The sequence below is a fragment of the Rutidosis leptorrhynchoides genome, chromosome 5, assembly GCF_046630445.1.
Source record: "Rutidosis leptorrhynchoides isolate AG116_Rl617_1_P2 chromosome 5, CSIRO_AGI_Rlap_v1, whole genome shotgun sequence".
In the NCBI taxonomy this organism is placed as follows: domain Eukaryota; kingdom Viridiplantae; phylum Streptophyta; class Magnoliopsida; order Asterales; family Asteraceae; genus Rutidosis; species Rutidosis leptorrhynchoides.
The window spans coordinates 305,985,402-305,992,242 of record NC_092337.1 but is presented as its reverse complement, the minus strand read 5'-3'; the positions used below and the strand labels follow the sequence as shown (position 1 = coordinate 305,992,242).

General features: G+C 34.5%; 1 non-coding gene across 1 annotated transcript; it reads right to left on the bottom strand.

Annotated features, from left to right (window-relative positions):
- Positions 1 to 243: 243 nt before the first annotated feature.
- On the bottom strand, positions 244 to 350 carry LOC139850952 (small nucleolar RNA R71). Its single transcript, XR_011760324.1, has one exon. It is a non-coding gene; the product is annotated as a small nucleolar RNA R71 (small nucleolar RNA).
- Between the last annotated feature and the right edge of the window lie 6,491 nt (positions 351 to 6,841).

Here is a 6,841-nt window from a genome sequence, read left to right as displayed (position 1 = left end):
TGCCAATTTAGTGGTGCGCCGAAGGAAGATCCAAATGAACATCTTCGTACCTTTAATAGGATCTGTACACTATTTAAAATCCGAGAAGTGGAGGATGAACAGATCTATCTCATGTTATTTCCCTGGGCTTTAAAGGGAGAAGCCAAAGATTGGTTAGAATCGTTACATGAAGGGCGGATTGATACATGGGACATTTTAGTTGAAAAATTTCTTAAACAATTCTTTTCGGCATCTAAAGCCGTAAGACTTCAAGGAGAAATTGTTACGTTCACACAAAAGCCAAATGAAACTTTATATGAAGCGTGGACAAGATTTGGAAAGTTATTGAGAGGATGTCCGCAACATGGTTTAGACACTTATCAAATAGTACAAATATTCTACCAAGGATGCGACATCACTACACGAAAATACATCGATATAGCAGCTGGTGGTTCCATTATGAAGAAAACCGCAACTGAAGCTTATAAAATTATTGATAACACTGCTTCCCACTCACATGAGTAGCACCAAGAAAAAGATATCGTTATATCATCTAAAGTAGCTAGAGCCGATTCTAGCCATGACTTTGATTCCATTTCCGCAAAGATAGATGCTGTCGAGAGACGAATGGAAAAGATGACTAAAGATATTCACTCAATACGAATTAGTTGTGAGCAGTGTGGACAACCACATTTGACAAAAGATTGTCTCAGTATTGAACAAACAATAGAACAAAGAGAGAATGTTTCATACATGAAACAAAGGCCTGGAAATAATTATCAGAATAATTATCAACCGCCAAGACCAATCTACAATCAAAACCAGAATTATAACCGAAATGTTCCATATAACAACCAACAAGGTCATAGCAATCAACAAGTATCTAATAATACTTACAATCAGCAAAGACCTATTTTTCAAAACAAACCACCACAAACCGATGATAAAAAGCCAAATTTAGAAGACATGATGTCAAAGCTAGTTGAATCTCAAACGCAGTTTTTCACATCTCAGAAACAAACGAATGAACAAAATGCTCAAGCATTTAGAAATCAACAAGCTTCTATCCAAAATCTGGAACAAGAAGTAAGCAACCTAGCAAGGTTGATAGGTGAAAGAAAACCGGGAAGTCTACCTAGCGATACAAATGCTAACCCCCGGAATAAAATAGCTAAAGCCATTACCACAAGAAGTGGTATTACACTTAAACCACCTGAAATACCTGAAATTTCTGATGACTCTATTCCTACTCCACAAGAACCACAATCTGAGCAAGATAAGGAAACAGAACCGGTAGTTGAAAAGGTTAATGAAGATAACATAGTTAAGGCTAAACCTTATGTTAAACCATACCAACCACCACTTCCTTACCCGAGTAAAATGAGAAAAGAAAGACTTGAAGCCGAGTAATCCAAATTCTTGAATATGTTTAAACAAATAAATGTAAATCTTCCTTTCATTGATGTGATTTCAGGAATGCCTAGATATGCTAAATTCTTGAAAGATCTAATCACAAATATAAAGAAAATGGAAGAACTCTCGGTTGTTACAATGAATGCTAATTGTTCTGCAGTACTGTTGAATAAGATACCAGAAAAACTCTCTGGTCCAGGAAGTTTCACAATTCCATTTTTTCTGGGTAGTCTTAGTTCAATAGAAGCATTGGCAGACTTAGGTGCTAGTATAAATTTAATGACGTATTCACTATACGCTAAACTAGACCTCGGAGAATTGAAACCAACAAGAATAAGTATACAACTACCCGATCGATCAGTAAAATATCCTAGAGGGATAATGGAGAACATGCTAGTTAAAGTTGGTACTTTAGTATTTCCAGTAGATTTTGTTATTCTGGACATGGAAGAAGATACTCGAGTTCCTCTAATATTAGGAAGACCATTCTTAAACACGTCCAAAGCAATAATAGACGTGTTTGGTAAGAAACTAACCCTAAGTATAGAGGACGAAAGTGTTACCTTTTCTGTGGATAGAGCCATGCAACAACCGCAATCTGCAGATGATACATGTTATTACATTCAAACTATAGATTCACATGCAGAATTGTTAGAAGAATTTCCAGAATTACAAGGAATAGGAGAATGTTCTTTAGGAGAAGGGACTGAATCAATTGATGAAGCTGAAATGTTAGCCGCACTCATAGCTAATGAATATGAACCAACAACAGAAGAAATTCAAATGCTAAAAGAGGAAGGGCCTGTTTACTTTTCTTTTTATTAAGTCATGTTATCCGTATAGATGGATATATGTATAAAGTTGTCAATATGGAATACTCTGATAATGATTAAAAGATGTTTACTTTATTTCTGAATCAAATTTCTTAATGACTTAAATGTCAAGTTTACCCTTTACTTTAATAATAATTAATTCAACCATCTTAAACATTAGCGTTTGTTTACTTCCAATATAAATTTCTCACAATCAACCTAGGGCACATATATTTCTCACAAAAACAAAATCCAACCAGATATAAATTTGAGCATCCAAAGTTTTATACTCTTGTTCATATCAAATCTTGATTTATTTTTCAAATTCTCAAAATTTAAAGCACACATTCCTGTTACTAAATTAGGTGAAGATAATAAAAGTAGAAAGAGATAAAGGTAGGTGAAGATGATGGCTTCATTTACTATATTTTCCCCAAACCCACTACCGATCTTCAATTGTTACAAATACCCATCACAAAACCCATTAATTTCACCAAGAATCTTGTAAATTTTGCAACTTTACGAAGATTCTATATTCACATATGGGTTTTGAGTTCGTTAATATAAAATTTTAAAGAACCACACATGAATTTTATTCGGTTATGAAATTCATAGATGAAGACGATATGATTTTTATTTATTAACTACGTTGGATTAAAATATAGATGGGAGGGTAATAGGGGGAAAAGATGGAAAAAGATAAGCTATATGGGGAGTACATAGGTTTTTGAAATTTATGGGACAGTCATTTGGGCAGTAAATATTAATCAATGAGCTCTAAAGAAACAGCTATATTTCTGATCGAAAAATCCATTTATTCACCTCAGCCCAATAAGTCTAAAGTAAACAGGCCCGAAGACAGATATCGATACAAATCATCGATAGAAGAACCACCGATATTAGAGTTAAAGCCACTTCCAAACCATTTGGAATATGCTTATTTACTTGGTGAATCTGAATTACATGTAATAATATCGTCTTCTCTTACGGAAAATGAAAAATCTCAACTCATTTCTGTGCTAAAAGCTCATAAACCAGCTATTGCATGGAAGATTCATGATATTAAAGGCATAAGTCCTTCGTATTGCACACATAAAATCCTTATGGAAGAAGGTCATAAAACATAGGGGTGTTCAAAACCGGATATCCGAAAATTCGGATATCCGAAAATTCGGATAGTGGATTTGGTCATCCGATATCCGAATCCGAAATTTTGGATATCCGATTTTCGGATATCCGAAATTTCGGATTCGGATATCGGATTATCCAAATATCCGAATTTTATTTTTAAAATTTAGATCACAATTCACAATCATATGTATAAATCAAATATATCGTAACACGTGTTGTATTAGTATCTTAGAACTTATAATAACCGGTTTATCATGTAAAATAGAGGCCACGATGTATATATTTGCCTTTTATTTTTGTTTGTAGCTGTAACTTTTGTGAGTTGTTCTCAGCAAAATGCCCAGGTTGTATTATGGGTTTTTCATGTATCTGATCTTAATGGTTTTTTTTGGCCACTTTGGTTGGTTGATGGGTATTCTCTTGCATATGTCTAGCATTGGAAATGTCCATGTTGATTTTCTTTCTATATTAAATATCGAAGCCACTGAGTACTTACATATATTTGATTAAATTACTCAAATTCAAATGCAGTGCCCATACTCAACATAGACTAGGCAATTAGATCTGAAATACATTTGGAAGTTTTATAGGAAGTAAAAGATATAAATAAAATGCTAAATAATGAGTATAAACAACATATGTTATTAACTCACAAATACAAATATAAATATATATTAAAAATAATTATATGTGATTTCGGATATTCGGATATCCGAATATCCGAATATTTTGAAAAGTGGCATCCGATATCCGAATCCGAAAAATCGGATATCCGATTTTCGGATATCCGAAAATCCGGATATCCGATTTTTCGGATATTTTCGGATCGGATTTTCGGATAATTCGGATTGCGGATTCGGATTCGGATATAATGAACACCCCTAATAAAACATAGGTGCAACGCCAACGAAGACTAAATCCTAATATGCAAGATGTTGTTAAGAAAGAAATTATTAAACTGCTTGATGCAGGTTTAATTTATCCAATCTCTGATAGTCCATGGGTAAGCCCAGTTCAATGCGTACCTGAGAAGGGTGGCATGACAGTCATCACAAATGAAAAAAATGAGCTTATTCCTACTAGGACTGTAACAGAATGGCATGTTTGTATTGATTATAGAAAATTAAATGACGCCACCAGAAAAGATCACTTTCCCTTACCTTTCATTGATCAAATGTTGGAAAGATTAGTTGGAAATAGTTACTATTGTTTTCTTGACGGTTTTTCCGGATATTTTCAAATTCCAATAGCACCCGAGGACCAAGAGAAAACCACGTTCACGTGCCCCTATGGTACTTTTGCTTATAAACGCATGCCATTTGGACTTTGCAACGCCCCTGTAACCTTTCAAAGATGCATGATGGCGATTTTTCACGACATGATAGAAGAATGCATGGAAGTTTTCATGGATGACTTTTCAGTCTTCGGTGATACATTTGAATCATGTCTAGTTAATCTTGAACGAATGCTTATTAGATGCGAACAATCAAATCTAGTAATTAATTGGGAGAAATGCCATTTCATGGTTAAAGAAAGCATCATTCATGGTCATAAAATCTCAAAGGAAGGAATTAAAGTGGATAGAGCTAAAGTAGATGTAATTGCTAAACTTTCACATCCCACCAATGTTAGAGGAGTTAGGAGTTTTCTAGGGCATGCCGGTTTTTACCGACGTTTCATAAAAGATTTTTCCAAAATTGCCACTCCTATGAATAAACTCCTAGAAAAGGATGCTCCATTCATCTTTTCAGATAAATGCATCAAATCTTTTAATATTCTTAAAGAAAAACTCACTAATGCGCCGATCATGATAACTCCAAATTGGAATCTACCATTTGAACTTATGTGCGATGCAAGTGATTTTGCAATGGGAACCGTTTTAGGACAAAGGATTGAAAAACGATTTCAACCTATTTATTATGCTAGTAAGACGTTACAAGGAGCACAAACGAATTATACAACTACTGAAAAAGAACTCCTTGCTATTGTCTTTGCTTTTGACAAATTTCGTTCATATCTCGTTCTAGCTAAAACGGTGGTCTATACCGACCATTCTGCTCTTAGATATCTATTTTCAAAACAAGATGCTAAACCACAATTAATCCGTTGGATCTTACTCCTACAAGAGTTCAATATTGAAATCCGAGACAAAAAAGGAGCAAAAAATCTCGCAGCTGATCATCTTTCTTGTCTTGAAAATCCTGAATTAGAAGTTCTAAATGAATCGGCCATACAAGATTACTTTCCTGATGAATATCTATTGAAGATAGATTATAATAAAATTTCATGGTTTGCAGACTATGCAAACTATTTAGTATGTGGATTCCTTGAAAAAGGGTTGTCGTACCAAAAACGAAAGAAATTCTTTAGTGATATAAAACACTCTTTCTGGGAAGATCCACATTTGTTTAAAAGTTGTCCCGATGGAATAATACGCCGATGTGTATTCGGAGTTGAAGCTAGTCAAATCTTAAACCATTGTCACCCAGGACCAACAAGAGGGCATTATGGGCCTCAACTCACAGCAAGAAAAGTTTACGATGCTGAGTTCTATTGGCCTACAATTTTCAAAGACGCACACCTTCTTTGTAAATCTGCGATGCTTGTCAAAGTGCCGGAAAAATAAGTCAACGTGACGAAATGCCGCAAAATGTCATTCAAGTATGTGAAGAATTTGATATTTGGGGTATTGACTTTATGGGTCCATTTCCAAAATCTCATAATAATCTCTATATTCTCGTTGCCATTGATTATGTATCTAAATGGGCGGAAGCACAAGCTGAAATGCCCCGTTCTTATACAATATAAATCTTATACAATATAAACAATTCACAATAGTTGATTTCATCGCGAGGTAATTGACCTCTATATGATATATTTTACAAACATTGCATTCGTTTTTAAAAGACAAACGTTCTTTACATCGAAAGTTGACGGCAAGCGTACTATTTCATAATACCTTCAACTAATATTGACTTAATAATAATCTTGATGAACTTGACGACTCGAATGCAACGTCTTTTGAAATATGTCATGATTGACTCCAAGTAATATCTCTAATATGAGCAAATACACAGCGGAATATTTCTTTCATACCTGAGAATAAACATGCTTTCAAGTGTCAACCAAAAGGTTGGTGAGTTCATTAGTTTAACGTAAATAATCATTTCCATCATTTTAATAGACCACAAGATTTTCATTTCTCATAAATATACGTCCCATGCATAGAGACAAAAATAATCATTCATATGGATTGAACACCTGGTAACCGACATTAACAAGATGCATACAAGAATATCCCCTATCATTCTGGGAAATCCTTCGGACATGATAAAAACGAATTCGAAGTACTAAAGCATTCGGTACTTTGGATAGGGTTCGTTAGGCCAAATAGATCTATCTTTAGGATTCGCGTCAATTAGGCGTGCACTAATTCTCAAAATTAGTGATGTTCCCTAATTCTTAGGCTACCAAGCAAAAAGGGGCATATTCGGCTTCGATCATTC